Below are 20606 nucleotides of genomic sequence, written 5' to 3'. Positions count from 1 at the left end.
CTGCCAGCCTCAGGCAGGCACGGGGTGCAGAATTTATGCCTCCCCCAGAAAAAATGTGCACTGGGTTTCCCACCACCAATTTCTCCTCCTTTTTTCATCTGCTCATACGCTTTCGCATCAGCTCTTGCAAAGCTGGGTTAACAGCAACACCTGCACCTGTGCTCACCAGTACTCGTGCTGGGAACCATCCCCAAATTTTCTATTGAAGTGCAGGGATGGGTGTGATTAACTACCAGCTCAGTCATTAAAAAAGAAAACATAAAGCAAAGCGAACTGCTCAAATAGCTGGTCAAAAATAGCTTTGCTCTGCCTACAATTTACTTCTCCCCCAAGCCATCAGCACAGATTTATATTGGCAGGCGGTGATTGCTGGCTTTAAGCACAGCGATGTATACATATGCTTATGTCACTTTCTCAATCCTTCCCAAAATGAAAAAACAAACACACAAACAAACAAAGAGCTAGTGATAAAAAATCAGGGAGTGAGACAAACCCAAATCCTGCTGCAACGCAAGCTGCACCGTATTCCTTATAACGAGTAACTTTACCTCCTCGTTCAGCGCCTCTTTAGGCAGCTACCTGCCGGCTCACACCTCTCCGCTGCGTGTTGGTAATTTTAGCCCTCGGTTCATGTTGCATGAAACATCCCTTTGCAGCTCTTCAGTCAGCACGGTAGGTCAGGAACATGCACATTCACACACACGCACGCAAGTTTTGAGTCACTGGATTTATTCCTTGGGTGAACACGGGGCAATAAAGTCTGTTCTGCAACCCAGACGTGGCCTGGGCACTTTCACAGTCCTCTTAAAAATACAGAGGGAAGAAAAACCTATTTACTTATTAAACTGGCACTTAAAATCACTGAGATGTTGTGGTGTCAACACGGTATTTGTTTGCATGCCATTATGTCTTAGCAGAGAATCATTAGAATAATTAATATCCTATTTAAAAAAATAATTCTTTGCAAGCAATATGCTTACAGTAAATAACACAGGCTGGTGCCACGTTCCCTTAGTAGATGCATTACAAAAACCCACATCTCATATTACCTTCCTAGTGCCAAGTTCACCACCTCACCCATCTTCTACATGAATACATCAGCAGAAATTAAAATATTTTTTTCTAGAAAGCTATAAAGGCCATTATTAGACTATTAACATCTAATAAATAAGGGAAAAAAAAAATAAAATCACAGTTCCATAATTACTGCAGTTTTCAAAGGTTGTTCTCCAGTGGTCTGAATTGAATACTGCGGCACCGGTAATTTAAATATAGAAACAGCAGAGTATGCAACAGGAAGAGTTACTTTAATGAAGTAATACTTAACGCCATTGCAATGGCAGCGACAAGACGGGTAACACTGAGGACCACCAACTGATAATTTTGGCGCTGCCTTTCTGGAGACAACCACTGTTCCTAGACAGCATCACCTCAGTCCCAGCGACCTAGCGTGCTTGATACCGGGCTACCCTACACTTGCTTCACCTGATGTAACCTCTAATTCTGACTAGTTTACTCTGGCCTGCCGCTGCACCAGTCCAAAGAAGAAACCCACACTGGCAGCCTTCCTATGGCAAAGGACTGCAAAGCCATCAAAAGCTTGCCCTTCCCCTAGACAAAGATCAACCACGGCAGCTCCAAGGGGTACCCCATAGATAGGCTCATTAACACACACGTTAATGTCTGTCTCGCCTCTCAAGGGCCATGCGGACCATAGGACCTCCTCACCTCTCAAGCTCCCAAGGGCTGTATAGCCCATAGGACCTCCTCACCTCTCAAGAGCCACGCAGACCATAGGAGCACCTCTATTCTGCTGAGACAGCACTGCTTGCTACCTGTAGCAGCCTGGTGGGTAGCAACAGCAGTGCCACTGGAGTGTACCCGAAGGCACACAACTGGTCAGCTTGCGTGCTCTCCAAAGCCCCTCTTCATTCACGCTGACCCTTAATGACATCCAAAATTCACAGAATGATATGGGGTTGGAAGGGACCTCTGGAGATCATCTAGTCCAACCCCTCTGCCAGAACATGTCCACCCAAAGCAGGTTGCACAGGAACATGTCCAGGCGGGTTTTGAATGTCTTCAGAGACGGAGACTCCACCACCTCCCTGGGCAGCCTGTTCCAGTGCTCTGCCACCCTCAAAGGAAAGAAGTTCCTCCTCATGTTTAGATGGAACTTCCTATGTTCAAGTTTGTGCCTGTTACCTCTTGTCTTGTCAAAACCCACAATTTCTTTTTCTACGCATGTGCTCTGCTTGGCCATAAGCAGGTGGGACTGTAAAAATACAGCTTCCAAGCTGTCATTTTCAAGATTACCACTTCCAATAGCTGGGGTTCAGTATTTTGTATAAGGGTCATACCGTCCAAAGCTGTCTTTGCTGTAAGCTAGCAGGGTTTCGTGGACAGGGATGACCAGGAAAGAGCACAGAAGCAGCTCTCCAATGCAGACATCATGATAAAACCTTGAATATGCTTAGAATCTCAGTTTGGTTTTTTTTCCCTAGTGTAACAACTAGAAAGGCTGATGCAAAGAAAGTCAGAGGTAGACACTAGGATTTGCTCTCCACGGTGCTCCCACCCAAGCACTGATGTGAAACAGGGAGGGAGGGAAGGGGGAAACCCTGGAAAGGCAAGGTTAAGAGAGCACATGAGCACTGCAAGGCCACTCAGTGAAATTTATCCCCCACTCCTTTATTCCCTTACTGCCACCTTCCTCACCTCTTCAGCTATTTGCAGGAAAACCACCTCCAAATGACACGTGCCTGCTCAGCTGCTGAGAGAGGCTCCCTGTCCCTCTCCTCCAGCTCTCCCAGAGCCACCTCTGACCGAAGGAGGATGGCAGATGGCCACCATTTAACCGACCTCTCCGGCCGGCAGGTTGAACGCCCAGAGACCAGCCACAATTCCCACAGGGACAGCCCCAACCCCGGCAGACAGAGCTGGAAGGCAACCTCCAGCCCTGCAAACGCAGAAATAACGTGCTTCAAGCACACCTCTGAAAAACGTCCAACAGTTTGTGCTCTGTCCCATGTGCTTTGCCCTGCCAATATAAGTACACGGCTGCTGTTAATCAGTATTAACGGTTGCGACGGAAAGGGGAGCATCACGCATCCAAATCCTAAGGAACTCGAGCATCTATCTCCTGTAAGCACCTCCAAAAGAAAAGCCAACCAAACATCTACTCCTCAAACACAAAGCTCTGCAGCAGAGGTGCACATTTCTTTTGCATGATAATTACAGACAGAGGACTATGATTCTAGGGTTAGAAGATTAAAAGGCACATCAGAAAATAGGTGAAAGACAGCCTTATTTCCAGCAGTCTTGTGGTTTTTGGCATCACTCAAGAGCACCCATAAAAGCCAGGAGAGGACCTCCCTGCTGATAAATGCTGATCCGGCACCCAAAGCCCAGTGAAGTCCTGCTCTTCCATGCCATTTGTGACCCAAACCCAGGTCTGAAGGGGTCGATTAAGGCTTAAGGTGTATTCGGGTTGCAGAGAAGCCCTAACAGATTGGAGGAGATTCAGCATCGCCAGACAAGATAATATTTCTACAATCTTCTTTCAAACTCACTGAAGAGCTAAGTTTGGGAGAGGTTATGGGGGCTGGGAGGTCCTCAGCCCAGCACATCTGGGCTTAAACCAGATTTGCAGCCTCCATATATGTCCCCAGCTACCACTTTATTTTGAGGGAAGACCTTGAACACCACTGTATTCTGGTTTGATGAATGAGCATTTTACAAATACAAAGCTGCTTTAAACCTAGGCCAGCTGCTTTAACAACACTGGAAGTCCACCTGAGCATATCCTCAGGCAAGCAGGGAAGTACAATTTTTTTAGAGAAGCCCTTCTTGAAGAAATCTCATTTTCATAGAAACATAGAATGTGTTGGGTTGGAAGGGACCTTTGAAGGTCATCTAGTCCAACCCCCCTGCCATGGGCAGGGACACCTCCCACTAGACCAGGTTGCTCAAAGCCCCCTCCAGCCTGGCCTTGAACACCTCCAGGGATAGGGCAGCCACAGCTTCTCTGGGCAACCTGTTCCAGTGTCTCACCACCCTCATTGTAAAGAACTTCTTCCTAATGTCTAATCTAAACCTACCGTGCTCTAGTTTAAAACCATTGCCTCTCGTCCTATTGCTACTTTCGGCGGAGTCCAGATCAGGGGACAAAGCAGTAGCAGATACCTCCATCCCACCAAAAGTGACCTTCTCCAAAACCAGCAGCGTTGCGGGTAACAGTGCACAGACGTTGCTTTGGTACTATGGCCACCATGCCTGGGCTCCCTAACCCAGCGAGAAAGAATTCAGCCTTCTGCTTAAAGGATGCCACAGCCTTGTTTGTGCCAAATTAGTGTGTGAGCAGAGCTGCTGCTTGACCCTTCTGTACTCTCCAGTGGCATGAGATGAAAGGTGGCATTTGGCATCCCTACAACATCAGTGCCCCAGGTTAGAACAACCTCCTCCACAACTTAAACTACCTATTTATTTCTGTAGGACCAGGGCTGAGCAACTAGGTCACCTCTGCCAGTAGTGGGAAGACCTGGAACCTGCTAACAGTGCAGTAATTTCCCTACAGATTTAAAAAATAGTAATAACAAAAAATTAAAAAAAAAGACCATACACGGTAAGATTTTTTTTTTTTAAGTCTGAGGGGTAGAACATGATTTTAATCCAGGAAAAGGGATTTTTAGCCGTATCACACTTAGGTTAATGAGAGCGGCTCTGCAACAAGTTTGGGGCGTGCAGCCCTAATTACAGAGCTGGGGCACTTGTGTACTCTACACACAACTTTTGTCCTAACGTATAGATGCCCTGAGAGAATATTTTAACAGACGGGTACGTGCCTTTGCATGCAAGCAACTATACCAATAGCAAACTCTTCTATTGATTTTTCATACTCCCTTGCACTGACGGGAAGGGTATCGACACCAGGGACTGTCCTGACTTAAACACGTCAGCGTAGGTCGCGTGTCGTTAAAACAGCCCAAGAATTACACAAATAAATGACTGTCACCCCTCGCTTACACAAGTTTATCCTAAACTTCGCAGCCAGCACGCTCCCAGCACAGGACCAGCTACCAGTTTTTGTGCATCAGAGGGAAAAGCAACAAAAAGAAATCTTGGCACAACCAGTGAAAACCCATTGATGAAAAGCACCACATCCGCTTGACCGGCAGCGTTAAAAGCACGACACCAGACCATTCCCCCTCTCCCCCTGCCCCCCCCCTTTAATTTAACCTTCCCCCCCTTCCTTATCTCCTTTGTCTGGGGCTGCCCTGCTCCATCCCCTGCCCACCTCACCGGGGTGGCCCAGCGGGCTGGAGGTCAGCCTGAAATCCTCCCCCCACCTCGGCCCTGCAAAAGACCTATATTTGATTACACCACCATATGATGTCACGTATCCAAGACAACTAAAGGCATTACGGTCTCCCGGGGACAAAACCGCCTCTCGGCCATAGATTTCGGCAAGCCGGGACCCGTTGTCTGCAGAGGGGAAGAGCGGGCAGATGCAGCCCCCCCAGGTGACAAAAGGCACCCTGAGATGCTCCCGGGGCATCACCCGTGTCATTTGGGGCCCTTCCCACTCCTCTTGGCCTGCAAAGGTGGGGGGGCAAGCAAAAATAATTGTTTAAAACCTCATTAAAAAGGCGGTTATTGGCATCTCGAAGCCAGTCTGAAAACCAAAAAACAAAACAAAACAAAAAAAAAAACAAAACAACAAAAAAAAGAATAACAAAAAACCAATGAAAAGGTCTGATACTAGAAAATGTTAAGAAATGATGCAAAATTTAAAAAGAGAAAGGGAATAAATCCTTATCCTATCTTGGGGAAGGGCAGGGAGTGAGAGAAAGAGATTTCATCCGAGATCTAATTTGCATGAAAAAAGTTTTAATATTTTTTACGAAGTACACATACACACAAAACAAGCGGTTTTGTGATTGAAATAAGCATCTGAATCAAAAATTATAGGTAAACTCAGACATGCCCAGGCCCTAATCCAGACCCTGTGCACGGCCCTGAGCCTTTGGGCCATTTGTTCCAGCGCTGCCTGCAGGGACTTGGACATCGTGAAGCCTTTCCAAAGGCTACAGTCACTAATGGACAAGTTTCCCCGTGCCTCAGTTTTAAAACATGCACATGAAAACAGTCTAACAGAGAAATTGGGAAGTGAAAAAACCAACAAATGCAGCAGTGAAATCTAACCTATTAAGAAAAACCCTTGATGTCACAGAAAGGGTTTGGGGGGAAGTGCTTTTAAGAAAAATGCTTTACTGCCAATGGTAGCTTTTCAAAAGATGCCTTCGGGTCATGTTCCTTAAATTCAGTACATTGCTTGCTAAATGGACTAAAATGCAAAAAAAAAAAAAAAAAAAAAGAGTAAGCCATTGATATGTTCACAAGTGAGCCATTTGAGCAAACGCCTTCCAAAATAATTCTGATGCCAATTCCCTTTCCCTTTCCAGGGTAACCGCTCCGCCTGTTTCTCCACCATCCTCTTGAAATAGAAGTGAATATAGCTACATTTCAGCTGGTGTCAGTGACAATTTACCAAAACTAGAAAACATGCTATCTTTTCCATGCAGCCTTTCTGCTTTCTTCAGAACCTTAAAGTTCCAGAACTCCCCATTTTCAGCTGAAAACCAAACACTTGGCCCCAAGTGATCCTTCTGCAAGATTTAACTTAAAAGCATCATTGGAGCGGTACCACAAAGTCACCGGTAAAAAACTTTATCATCACAAAGCTGTGCCCAATTGTGGCTTCCCAGCTCCTGCTCCAGAAGTGCAAGTTTTCCTCCAGAGCCCCAGGCACAGCAAAGAGATGCTCTTCACCATGACTCCAAGACCAGGCAGGATGGGGCTTTGAGCAACCTGGTCTAGTGGGAGGTGTCCCTGCCCAGGGCAGGGGGGTTGGAACTCGATGATCTTTAAGGTCCCTTCCAACCCGAACCATTCTATGATTCTATGACCTCCCTGGCCAACTTCTACTTAATTTTACTCCACAGCTGTTGAACTTGGCTTTCCCTTTCAAAAAAAGTTATCTTTTCTTCTATATGGTGACCCCACACTGGAACAACTGGACCAAGCAGGTTTCTTGGATAGAAAAATGGCCCAGTTTAATCATATGTTGAGGTACACCTTCAGATGGAAAGTTACAGAAGATACAAGTTTCTCTGAACTTGAAAGGCACCTGTGCTAGCAAAACTAGACCATCAAAGTACAAGATGCCATCTGACACTTCTCATATGGCATGGTCAAAAGCCCAAAAGCGTATTAGCTCATACTTTTCACTACTCAACATCCCTAAACCAAACCAAACCAGCTGAAAGAGTTGGGGTTGCTCAGCCTGGAGAAGAGAAGGCTCTGGGGAGACCTCAGAGCCCCTTCCAGACCCTAAAGGGGCTACAAAAGAGATGGGGAGGGACTCTTGATCAGGGAGGGGAGCCATAGGACGAGGGGTAATGGTTTTAAACTGAAAGAGGGGAGATTTAGATTAGTTCTCAGGAAGAAATTCTTTCCTGTGAGGGTGGTGAGACACTGGAACAGGTTGCCCAGAGAAGCTGTGGCTGCCCCATCCCTGGAGGTGTTCAAGGCCAGGCTGGAGGGGGCTTTGAGCAACCTGGTCTAGTGGGAGGTGTCCCTGCCCGTGGAAGGGGGGTTGGAACTCGATAGTCTTTAAGGCCCCTTCCAACCCAAACCATTCCGTGATTCTACGAAAACCAGTATGGTGATGGACCTCACAGACAGAGGATGAGGGATGAGCAACTGATGCTGTTGCTTGGCAGCAAGCGTCCCCGGCTCTCACTCACTCAGCTCTACTTTGTGCGAGTTTTCCAATCGCTGAGCTCTCTCCACATCCAGTAATTAGCTTTTAGCGACCATGTAACTTGCCCCAAATCAAAGCACAACGCAACCCAGTGAGAGTGTCAAAAAGGAAGCCAGCAAGGGACCGCATATCAACTGGGAAACTAAAAGCAGCTACAGGCTGCAAGGTACGAACGCGCTGAACATGACCTGAGAGAAGAAACAAAGCCCGAGTGCAGTATCAAGGTAAGCTGCTCCAGGAGATGGGCTTTGGGAATACAACCAGACACGCATCACAAAGTCCACGATAAAAACCGTGACGGCGATTTGTACCACGCACACAGGTGGGACGCCCAGATGCATACGCAAAACAACACGGGGATCGAGCAGCATCACCCACGGACCACCCACCCAGCGCTTCATGCTGGAAAACGGGGTCCAAGGTACCCCACGACGCCCTTCAAAGGCGGATCCAGGCGTGCGGGTCTGTGGCTGTAACGCAGAGACTGGGTTCAGCAGCGGCTGTCAGCCTGACCTCAGAGAAGCAGCTTTTAGCCACCTCAGGCCACAACTGCCACTGTGCAGGGCAGCCCACCTACAGGCGTACTGCTGACCCAAGAAAACGGTGCCAGGATTTTCTGCCAGCAGGAACTGGGTGAAAACATTCCCCATTTATAATCTAATCCTTACGGAGGGTGCAGAAGGGGCGGCGGTGGTGGTGATTTCTGCAGCAGCAGCCACCAATTTAATGGAGACCCTAACGCACCCTAACCTTTGAGGAAAAAATAGGGAGCTCTAAGTCTAGTTTGACCTTAACATAAAAAACACACTAGGGGAAAAAAAAAAAAAAAAGGAAGTCAAAATCCACGTTGCTGACTTTTGTCTAGGTTGGAAGAAACCTTTCAGATCATCTAGTCCAACCATCAACTTAACACTGCCAGAAACCATCACCAAACCATGTCCCTCAGCACTACGTCTACCCATCTTTCGAATACCTCCAGAGATGACGATTCCACCACTTCCCTGGGCATCCTGTTCCAATGTTTGATAACCCTTTCGATGCAGAAATTTTTCCTAATATCCATCCTAAACCCCCCCTGGAGCAACTTGAGGCCTTTTCCTCTCGTCCTATCCCCTGTTACTTGGGAAAAGAGCGCGATGAGGATGGGACAGAGAGTTCGTCATCACACACTAAGTCAGAAGGCACATGTAATATGACAGAGAATAATATAAACACATATCGCACATAAAGGCCCAGCCAGGAAAAAAAAAAAAAAAAAAAAAAAAAAGTGAAGCAGCATCTCGCGGTTTTCTTGTGTTCCCTTGTTTCTTGCGGACATCTTCTCTGGAAGCCAAGGAAGCTGCTGCCAAGGATCCGAGAAGAGACCCCCCGCAGGGGCCCAGAGGGACCCTCTGGGATGCTGGGCTGGGAGGGGGTGTTTGCAGCCCTTGCCGAGGGCCGGAGCCGCAGCCGCGCTGCCATGAGTCACCCCGGTGCCGCCAACAGCAGGAAGTTGCCCAACAACCATCACACTTACAGGCGGCGAGGCACAGGCGGCGGGACCAGACAGCGACATCCTACATACGAGTTTACACACACGTTAACGGGGAGGGGCAGGAGAGGCAACCGCCATAAAAAGAAAAACTCGGGCAGCCAAACGGGATAAAAGGGGCAGAATTTACACCTGTGCTAAAAAGGCAGTGAGCGTGCACCACGCCATCCCTGCAGCTACAACCTCCGCTTGCAAAACAGGCCGCTTCTCATCGATTTACAGCCGGGAGAGGAAAGCTGTATTTCGCACAGCCCGTTCTGCACGGCGGTGGTGGCACAGTGAGAGCACCCCATTGAAGGGGAACGGCGTTAAGAGATGCACAGCCGCGGCGGCTGTGGGCACAGCATCCCGACATCCCTACTTTCTGTCACACACACACACACACACACACCCCGGCTCGTTCTGATAAGGTGAGGCAAACCCACGTTTGGAGAAAGTCTTCCGAGTGCTTGGGGTATTTCCTCCCGTAAATTCCTTTGAACCCCAAACCAGTAGCCAAGGAGCGACGACAGGGGAGGAAGGTGGAATTACAATCCCAGTGAAACCAGCATCAAAAATTCCGCTGTTCTTATAGGAACCGACATTCCCACACACAGAATCATAGAATCATTCAGGTTGGAAAAGACCCTTGGGATCATCGAGTCCAACCATCTACCCTACTCTACAAAGTTCTCCCCTATACCATATCCCCCAACACCACATCTAAACAGCTCTTAAACACATCCAGGGATGGTGACTCAACCACCTCCCTGGGCAGCCTGTTCCAGTGTCTGACCACTCTTTCTGTGAAGAATTGTTTCCTGATCTCCAGTCTAAACCTACCCTGTTGCAGCTTAAAGCCTTCCCCTCTTGTTCTATCGCTAATTACCTGTGAGAAGAGACCAGCACCAACCTGGTGAATGAACCTCATCACTTTCTCGCCAGTTTAAACCTATCCACAGCATCTTCAGGTGCCAAACTACCTCGCTCACCGAAAGAGTTTGCCCTCGCTCAACGCTTCAGGTTTTCAAGCCCCGCTGTGTTGAGCAGGCAGAGCCTGCGGTTAATGAAGATGGTAAAAATGAGCCTGACGTGCCCCTAAGCCTCCGTCTTCTTTCCCAGGCTCTACACTCGCTCACCAGGCGAGTCCTTTTTCTCGTCTGACGGGACCATTACGCATCCCTGTATCTGCTCCACTACTTACTGGACTGGCACGTCCTGACACTGAGATAGTTGCTGGCAATGCTGGCACCTTCCATCCCGAGCTCCCCAGAGGACATGGGAAGGCTCCTCGAGCAGAAAACCTGCGCTGGTTGGAGCTGTTGAGGCAGCACGTTCCTCAGCTGGTGTCCCTTTTGGATAAAAAAAAGATATCTTACTTCTCGGGCTGAGCAATCCCTGGGGAGTGCCTTCATTGCGGCCTCGGCGGCAGCACCCAAAGGAGTCACAGCTTCATCCTCTGGTCAAGACGCTGATTAGGAAGACATCAACCCAGTTTTTATCCCAGCAAGGTCACCGAGAGCTGTGAGGGCCTCACGCCTGAGGTGATACGGGGTTGGTGCTACAGCCAAGGCAGCATCTCCAGCCACCGCAGCATCTCCACCACGCTCTGCAAGCCTAAACACCACGTACAGCAGCACCCCTCGGCTTACGGGGAAAAAATATACACTAAGAGCACAGAAAAGCCCTACACATGCTTTAGGCAACTCTAAACATATGGAGTGAGAATGACCATCTCCTCCCTATTTCTACAAAACTCAAGCCACGCAGCTGGGCACAAGCAGAAGCCCAAACCGCTGCGGCAGCATGAGGCCCAGCTGAGGAACAGCACAGCCTGGCATTCAGCTAAGTTCATTAGCTCAAGCTCTGTGCCGCGTTAATTGATACTATACAGCTCTCAGTTCAGAGCTGATGCGTCCCAGCTATCTTCTGCAGAGCTTGGAAAATGCAAGTTGGCACCTGCCAAGAAGACCAAAACAAACAAACAAAAAAAGACAACAACTGCAAACTAGTTCAAGTTTTCTGACATAAGATAGAATTCATAGAATCATGGAACGGTTCGGGTTGGAAGGGACCTTAAAGATCATCCAGTTCCAACCCCCCTGCCATGGGCAGGGACACCTTCCACTAGACCAGGTTCCTCAAAGCCCCAGGATAACGCCAGCTTCATTTATCCTGCATAGACGTAGCATCACAACAGATCCCTAGGAGGTAAAAAAAGACCCCAAACCAAGCAATCCAACAGAAGCGACGTGATTTCACACAAGGATGTATTTACAACCCAGCCGTTACCAAAGTCATACCTAAACGCAAGTCTGCCGATAACGGGATTTGAAGAGAGCGTGCGTGTGTAGACACATAGAGAGACCACAGTATATATAAAATTATCTTGATTTCACAGGTGAGCCACGCACCCGGTCAAGTCACCTCCGCAGCATTCAAGTCAAACACAATTCCGCATTTTTAACTTTACGTTTCGCCCGTAACATCCATCCCCAGGCCGGCACCGAGGCGGGGAGGGGAGAGGAGGGGAGTTTATTTGGCCCCGCTCAAGGTTACTCCTTATTTTCTGCTTTTACTCTTTGTCCTCTTTACTCTTTGTTTGGGCCTCGTCAGAATCCAAACCTTTGCGAACAAAAAAGCCAGCTTCTGTTCCCGTATCCATCCGGGAGACCGGGAGTATCCCTGTGTCCGAGCGGGAGGCAGCCAGGTGGGCAATGGGATGCTGTTCCTCAGTCGCCACCACGCTTCACTGCCCCCAACTCCATTAACAAACACCCCCCCCCCCCAAAAAAAAAAAGCCGGGGACACCCCCAAGCCCCACGTGCTTTGCCTCCAGGACGTTTCCAGTGTTTTACCCCCAAAATGCGGGACCCCCCCTCATAAGGCATCTCCCGCTCCTCCCTCACCTCTGCAACCCACTGACCCTTTGCGCACCCGTTGGGGGAGGGGGGGGGCTGTTCCCACCCGTTTCGGGGACAACGGGGCGCCCCGGAATAAGGCCCAAAAAAGGGTGTTTTATTGAGTTCAATCAAAGGGCCGGAGGGTTTGATGGCGCTGGCCCGGCGGCCAGGGGGCACGGCCCCCTCCCTGCCCCCGGCGGACCCCGCCTCCATCACCCCCTCGGGTTCGGAAGGGCGTTAAGAAGCGCGGGCCTGCGCTGCCGCGGGAGGTCACCCGCGTAAAAACCGCGGGCGGAAGCTCCGCGGAGCCGCGCCGGGAGGAGGAGCTGCGGGGGAAAGGGCGGGGGTGGGGGGGGGTGGAGGAGGTCGCTCCCGCCACGGCGTGGGGATAGGGGTCCCCACGCACCATGTGCACCACCACCACCCCCCCCCGCCATCGTCACGGAGAGCGGTTGAAGAGGAAGCGCCGCGCGTTGTCCCCACGCCGGGGGGGGGGGGGGGAAAGGGGATGTCGCTTCGCTCTCTCCACGCGTGGGGCGCAGCATCCCCGAGGAGGGGGACACACCAGCCACTTCCCCCCCTCTCCCCCTCCCCCCCCCCCCAGCACCATCGGGACCCGCGCTCCCCGCTCTTTCCCACTCCCCCCGCGTAACCCTTAAAAAAAAAGAAAAACCACACCAAAAAAAAAAACCCCAAAAACACAAAAAAAACCCAAACCCCTGAAAAACGCGAAAACTAAACCATAAAAAGGGAGGGAAGCAACAAAAAGAGGCGTGGGGAAAGAAGGAGGCGGGGGGGGGGGGGTGGTAAAACGCCGGCTCCCCCCTCACTCACCGCGGTCATGAAGCCGTGCGGCCGGCAGCGCGGACACAATATGGCAGCGGGGGGATGTGTCAGGGAGCAGCTGCTCCCTGCGCAGCGGCGGCGGCGGCACCGCCCTCCCCGCCTCCCCATGGCAACCGGGAACAAATTCACACACACACACACACACACACACACACCCCCTTTCCTCCCTCCCCGTCGCCGGTACCGCCCCCCCCCCCCCAGCGCCGCCCCGTCGGCCCCGGGGTGGCGGCGGTGCCCGGCGGGCACCGCCGCCACCCCGGGGCCGACGGGGCGGCGCTGGGGGGGGGGGGCGAGCGGCTTTCCAAGCTCCACATCCCACCCCGAGCATCCTCACCCCTTGGGAAAAGTTTCCCATTCCTCCCCCCCGCGTTTCCTATTTCCCACCCCCCCCCAAATTTCAAAAATTTGAACCCTCCTTCCCTTTCCTCTCCTACCCGCATCCATGCGCTGGAGTGTTTTACCAACTTCCCCCCCCCCCCCTTCCCCAATTTCTCCCTAGGACATTAAACCTTCTTTTTCTTATTTTTTTTTTTTTTAACAATTTTTTTTTTTTTTTTTTCATCCTCTCAACAAAAAGATGAAGCCGCCGCCGTGTTTGCTCACCCTTGTGGCACATCGTCCTCCGCTCGTGCCTTGGGCTTTTTAGCTTTTTCCAGGGGTGAGAACTTTGCTCAGCGGGGTTGGGTGGTGGTGGTGCTGGTGGTGGTGGTGGTGGGAGGGTTTTACTCTGCTGCCTGCGCTTCCCAAGTTTTACAACATCACCGTTAAAGAAGAGGACCTCGGAAAGCCGGCCGGCGGGGACAAATTTTCTTGTGTGGCCCATCCGCTGCTGGAGAAAAAAAAAAAAAAAAAAAGTTTATTCGCCCTTCCAAGGTTCCCTTCCCTTCCGAAGGACGCCCGGCTTTTGCCTGCCTCGTGATGCATTGCAGTAATTTTATTTACAAGGGAGGACGGGAACATGTTTCAAAGAAATTCCCCCATTCCACATTAGCTGGAACCAGTTCTTTTTCTTTTTTTTTTTCTCCTTTCTTTTTTTCTTTTTTTTTTTTTTTAATTAGAAATAATTTCAGTTCAGAAAGCAACCTCGTGGGTTTTTTAAGAGCGAGGACGAATCGGGCCCAGGGTTATAGCAGGCAGAATATCCTCCCAAGGGCGGAGGGTCGAATCCAAGCACGTACGGGCTCCTTCTGCTGCGCCGTGAAGCACGACCGGCCTCAGAAACGGAGTCCAACCACGCAGTTTTTTGACCAGAATAAATTGTTCTCGGCAACTTTCATTTTGCTCCTACCTAATTTTCAATGACTGAGCACATTATGAATCATTCAACCTTTTTCTTTTTCTTTTTCCAGCTTCAGAAGTTATCCAGGCCCTTCCGACCCTCTCGGCGGACAACGGAAGTGCACTTATATTAATTATGTATTACTAAAGTCATCTAACGCTGAAAGCACCTTCCCTTTCCTAAACCATTAAAAATAGACCTCGCGCTGCCGGTACCAGCAATGCTTTGCTCATAAGAAGCTCTTTTGCCTAAATTCCCGGCCCTCTGCCTCCCAGAAAGTGTGGGCTGACGCTTGCCCCGATGGCTACCTCACCTCTGCTCCTTCAGAGGGAGGAGCGGGGCCCGAGCTGAGCCCCGTTTGCCCATTGGGACCAGGGTGAGCTGCTTCGACCTAAGAGAAGACACGTTTGAATCCCAGATCCATCCGGCTTCAATATATTACATGAAAAGTTGGGTGCGGGGCCACCGAGGGTGGTAGCCACGCTCACCCCTTGGCCACGTTTACAACCCCGGCCTTCAAAGCGGAGGTTCAAGGCGGGTATTTTTTCCACTTACCCTCTCAAAACGCAAGCTGAGTTCAGCAGGAACGTACGCCCTCTCACCCTTTCTGTTTCAGTGGAAGAAAAAAAAAAAAAAAAAGCCAACGAACTATAAACCAAACAAACCCTAAAAAGATAAAAGCTGAAAGTGCCCTGAAGTCGCCACCCCCTCACGGAAACAACAACAACAAAAACAAAACCAAAAAAACCCTTGGCCTTTGAACGGGCATTTTATTTCAACCAGGGCGTAGCGCAACACTTCAAATGAAATACAACATTTCTACACCTCCTGAAAAAGGTTGTCACCTTTATGTTCTTCAGCCCTCTCCGCTCCTCATCGTGCCCACATTAAGTCTTTTTTGGCTTTTAACCATTCTGTGTTGTTAAAAATCCAGCAAATCTGTATCAATAAAGGCAGTAACCAAGATCTGAAGCTTTCTGGAGTGTCTTCTGCATCAGACCCTTACCTCTAACACCAACCAGGGTCACCTCCACTCTTCTGCTGCCTGTGAAGTGACCAGTGGTTGCAGCAGTGGTTTTGGGGAGGGGGGCAAGGGAGGCCAAGAAAGCCCAGTGCAACCCCTAGAAAGGCTTCCAGCTTTCCAACTCATATTATACTCATCTCTAAAATGGGCCATAGGCAGAATTCACATCTTCTAGAGGAATACATACAGACACAATTCTGCAGCAACTTGTCCCTGCAGCGTTGGAGGAGCCGGAGCTGACCCAGGGCAGACAATTTTGAGTGGGCATTGCCAGGTCGGGGAGCAGATGGAGGACAGGCAGGTGCCACAGACATGTGATTCGGCATCCTTAGCATTACAGCAACGGTGGTGGGTCACTCCTCAAGGATGTTCACTTTCCCGCCAGCCCCAGCCCCCAGGATCAGCCCTGCAAAAACCAGCACGTTCCAGCTGGAGCGATGCTTCATCTCCACACTGTCTTCAGCGGCAGCCTGGATCCGCGCCCGCAGCTCACATGGGAGCCAGGACATGCCAGGGCTCCAGGTTCTCCTGGTCCCCACCAAACTCCACCCCTCCACCACAGGACTTTTCAGGTTATCATGGGGGCACTCACACCTCTCCTGATGTCTGCTTGCTTTGCCTGTCCCTGCCTCCTCTTCAAGGGCTCCTCCTCTCGCAGGACTCTTCTTCAATGGCTCTCTTTTTCTTCAACGACTGATGTCTGAGGAGGACCCTGTCAGTTTGTCTGCCTTCGATCCCCACCTTTGAGTTCTGGAATCCAGTTCCCATTTGGCACTGAGTCCAGTCGGGAACTTCCCCAGTGCCTGCCAGTGACATCTTCCTGGGAACTTGATACAGTTTGGTACATATTTATATATGTATACATATATACACTTTTACACTGAAAGGGTTATCAAGCATTGGAATGGGCTGCCCAGGGAAGCGGTTGAGGTACCATCCCTGGAGGTGTTCAAAAGACAGGTTGACATGGTGCTGGGGGACATGGTTTAGTGATGGGGTTTTTTTGTCAGAGTTAGATTGATGGTTGGACTAGATGATCTTGAAGGTCCCTTCCAACCTAGATGACTCTCTATATATTGTATCTACTTCATTATTTCCTTTTAAATTTTATTATTAATGTTTCATTAAAGTAGTCCAGTTTTTTCCTAAACTCATAAATTTCTTTATCGCTCTTCTTCCTCTCTTTGGAGCGAGAGGTGGGGGAGAGCATCTGTCGTCCTGTCATCGGCCAACCCGGCCCAAACCATGACATCCTGGCATCCTCGGCCAGCATCAGGAGGCCTTCACTTAGTGCCCAGGCAGCTGCCGGATGATCAAGGAACCTGTGTTTGTCTCTGTTCGGTGTCCGTGCTGAGTTTGATCCCTGTGTCCTTGCCACGAGCCAGTTTGCCTGCTAAATCCCGCAGGCGATTTGTGGGAGCAAGAGGGAGCAGGTGGTGGAGGGCTGGGAGCGACAGTATCAGACAAGAGCCAAGGCCACCGGTGTTGTCCTGCCGCGTGTTTGCTCAGCCCTGAGAAGGCGGAGAGCCACAGTGAGGAGGACGCCCTGCCAGGCCGCTTTGTCCAAAATCCCTGAAAGCTGTTCGCTCCCACACCTGGGATTGAAGGCATTCAACCATTCTTTCCCGCAGTTTACCCTGTCCCACAATGCAGGCCTGACGCTGCTGGCAGCCCAAGCCCACACGCCGCCTTGGGCTCCCTCTCGCTCTATCTCAGCTTTCTACTGCAGGTAGGACAAGCACCAGAGCTACTGAAGGGAACCTACAGCAAAACGCAACCAAGCAAAGCGGAACTCATCCAATAAACGTGACAAGGACATGGTGCCATTTCCCAACACGGACCTTTAAAATAGGCGGGACAGACATCAGTCTTGGTGCTACACCACAGGTCTCCACACCGTTCCCCTGAATGTCCACGTGTCACCTCCTGCGGTCCCCAAAGTAGGAGGCGGAGGGGGAAGATGGGCTGCAGAGGCAGAGGCAGGTGCTGAGGACCTGGCAGGAGGCACCTTTCACCCTATCCTTGTCACCTCCTTCTCAGAGACAAGACAGACTCAGCAGAGGCTGCTGGTGCCTCCTGGCCCGGCTCCAGGGCTGTCCTTGAAGGTACTGCCCACTCAAGGACATGCCGTGATAGCTTTGCCAAGGCCGCTCTCATCACTGCAGCTCTCCTTCCCAGCTCCTGCATGGTTTCCGCCAGAGGCTGGTTGTCCTCTCCCCTTCAGGGCACAGTCATGGCTCTTCTTGTCTTGCTCTCACCACAGGCGGTGAAATGCAAGCAAAAAGAAAAATAAAAAAGAAGCAGTTTGGGTGGGTTTTTTTTCTGCTCTGGGCAGAAAATAGACCCTTCCACCTCTCCCATGTCAGGGTCAACACCCTCAGACCTTCTCTCTTATTTTGATCTGAGGTGCTACTTGTAGATGGCATTTACATGTGTACCCTGGGATAAGGCTTACAAAGCGAAGAAGCTACCCGTGTTAGAAATTTCTGAGTTTGACATCACTGCTATGCTGGAAAACATTTTGGGTGGGAATATCAATCATACTCGCACCTGGTTGGTTGGTATAGCTTGTGCTAGCTCAGTAAATGATGTAAGCCCAAACCTGTGTGAGACGGGTCTGACAAAACAGAATAGAGAACATTCCACTAGTTGAGCTCTGCCGCTTAAGGGGGACATTGTTTTTCAGACTTCTAAATTGTACAGCTAGAAGATCGTCACCACGAGACCAGGCTGGTGCAGCCTGGTTTGAAAGCTCGTGCAGAGGTACCTACTCAAGTATGGATAAATCAACCATGGAGTAAAGCAAATGTGTCTTCCTTAGCAATGCATTGGGGTTATATATTTAGCATGATCGTCTCTTTACTCTCAAGGAGGAGGAAGTTTATCTGTAGACTTGCTATCCTCAACGATGTGTGAGGAACAAACCCAGCATTTTTACTATTGGAAAGAACCTTGCATTCTTAAGGTGCTTACCTCCCTCTCTTCACGGGTAATACAAATACCTTACAGAAAATAGTAGCAATTTCCTAAATAAGACCAAGTCAATTGTTTCTGTTGTGCACAAACAAAAAGATTCATGCCTTTTAGTAGATAGCCCACTATGTAATCTGCCAGGCTGAATTACCCAGAGATACTTTGTTTTGAAAGGAGTGCAGAAATCCTGCAGGTTTAATTGCCAATAAATCAGCATGACCTCCACTCCCTGACACTTTTTTTTTTTCACAATGATCTTTTCAAGCAGAAAATGAAGAGACTGATTTTTACAGTGTGTGCATACTGCCTTTGGAGAGATAAGAGCAATGACACACAGGCAGGTTCCTCCATTAAAAGCTATCCTAGATAATGAAGGACTCAATCAATGGTGTGTTCTGTTTGCTTTCTGGTTATTTTCACCTTGTGTTATGGCGCTCTCTTTTTGTTGTGATTAGGAGAGTACTTGCTTGTTTAACAATTGGTTTTCGACTCGTGTCCGTGTACTCTGCAGTACTCAAAATAAATTTATTTGTGGTTTATTTTCATACTGATGCTTAAAATTTTTAAGGCAAATGGTAATAGTTCAAGTTCTGAGCTGGGGTTAAATATCTGACTAAGAACTTGGCAGTCTAAAGAGAGCTTGAGTATTTTTAAAAGAAACTATTTTGATTTCAATACAAAAAACTTATTATGGTTCCTCTCAGTAACAAAGGTTTTATGGTTTTACATTATTATTCAAAAGAAGAGGTATGATTTAAAGCCCAGTGAAAAACCTAAAAGCTAGCCCTTCGTCTTACAGCACGTTATAAGCTTTACTTCTCATATCAGCTCTTATTTAGCCTATCTTTAATCCAAATATCTTCAAGCATTTGCAAGTGCTTAGCTTCAGAACACCCCCCGAGGCAGCTGGTCATTAGAATCATCTCCTCTAATAGATAGGCGGGTTGATACAGGGAGGGACCGAGAACATTTCATCCACGCATGGAGGTGGGCTGGAGTTCAGCAGCTCCGGAGTAATCCCTGAAGATATTTGCTTTCATCCTGCCATCATGTTTGTGGCTGAATTGGGAACGGGGCAGAAGAGCTGTGGGCTCTGCTGTCGGATGTTTTTGGACCTGCTTGACACCGGCCGGTGAGCCTGAGGTGGTGCCATCGTAACGTTCCAGCCCAACAGCAAGAGGAGTGAAGAAGCTTTGGGGACTCTGATGGCAGTAAGGGCACAGCTCAGACAAAAATATATAAAGGGGAAAGAAAAGAAATCAAGACAAGAAGTGTGATTATGAATGGGACAAGCAGGAGTGCATATTTCTTATAAATATTTCTTATGCATATTATACATGAGGTTCTTTGTGCAACGCTTTCATGTCAAGAGATTGCCATATAGTTATGCCATCACTGGTATCGAAGCATTGACCCAGGCAGCCCAAGTTATCAGTTCCAGTGACCTCATGATATGGTAAGAGCCCATAAGGAGAGCAGTGTTGAGTTCTTGATCCTCTCTCTCTAGGGCCTATATGGTTTGAGGCTCCAGGTGCGTCAATAATCATGGTTTTGCAGCCTGGGTCTGCAGGTAAGTCACCCTTTGTCTGAATCTCCCTCACAGAATCACAGGATGATATGGGGTTGGAAGGGACCTCTGGAGATCATCTAGTCCAACCCTATCTAGTCCTACCCTACTCTAGAGCAAGTTGCACAGGAACGTGTCCAGGCGGGTTTTGAATGTCGCCAGGGATGGAGACTCCACCACCTCTCTGGGCAGCCTCTTCCAGTGCTCTGCCACCCTCAAAGGAAAGAAGTCCCTCCTCATGTTTAGATGGAACCTCCTATGTTCAAGTTTGTGCCCGTTACCTCTTGTCCTGAATTAAGTTGCTTGATAATCCCTCCATTCCTGAATGAAGTTGCTTGATAATCTCTTCATACAAGAGAAATGTGAGGTATGTGGTCCTCGTACGAGGCAAATAGCAACGGCTGGTTTGGTACCTGCAAACCAATTCTTGATGAACTTTTCAAGCAAGCTGAGAAAAGTCACTCTCCCGTGAATGATATTCCTGCACCAAGCTGAAAAACTCACTGCCTGCTCCAGTCAAGGACTTCACACAGGCTCCCTGGCTGGAAATCTTAGACAGATAATGGTCAAAGACCTTGTGTCTGGTTGCTGTGCTGTCTCTGACAGCCAAAACCACATTTTTGCAAAACTTTCTTTTACAGCTAATGAACTCTGAAATCCTTATCACCGTGTGTCTGGG

The sequence above is a fragment of the Numenius arquata genome, chromosome 2 (genome assembly GCF_964106895.1).
Source record: "Numenius arquata chromosome 2, bNumArq3.hap1.1, whole genome shotgun sequence".
In the NCBI taxonomy this organism is placed as follows: Eukaryota; Metazoa; Chordata; class Aves; order Charadriiformes; family Scolopacidae; genus Numenius; species Numenius arquata.
The sequence above is the reverse complement of the archived record's forward strand: the minus strand, read 5'-3'. Positions refer to the sequence as shown.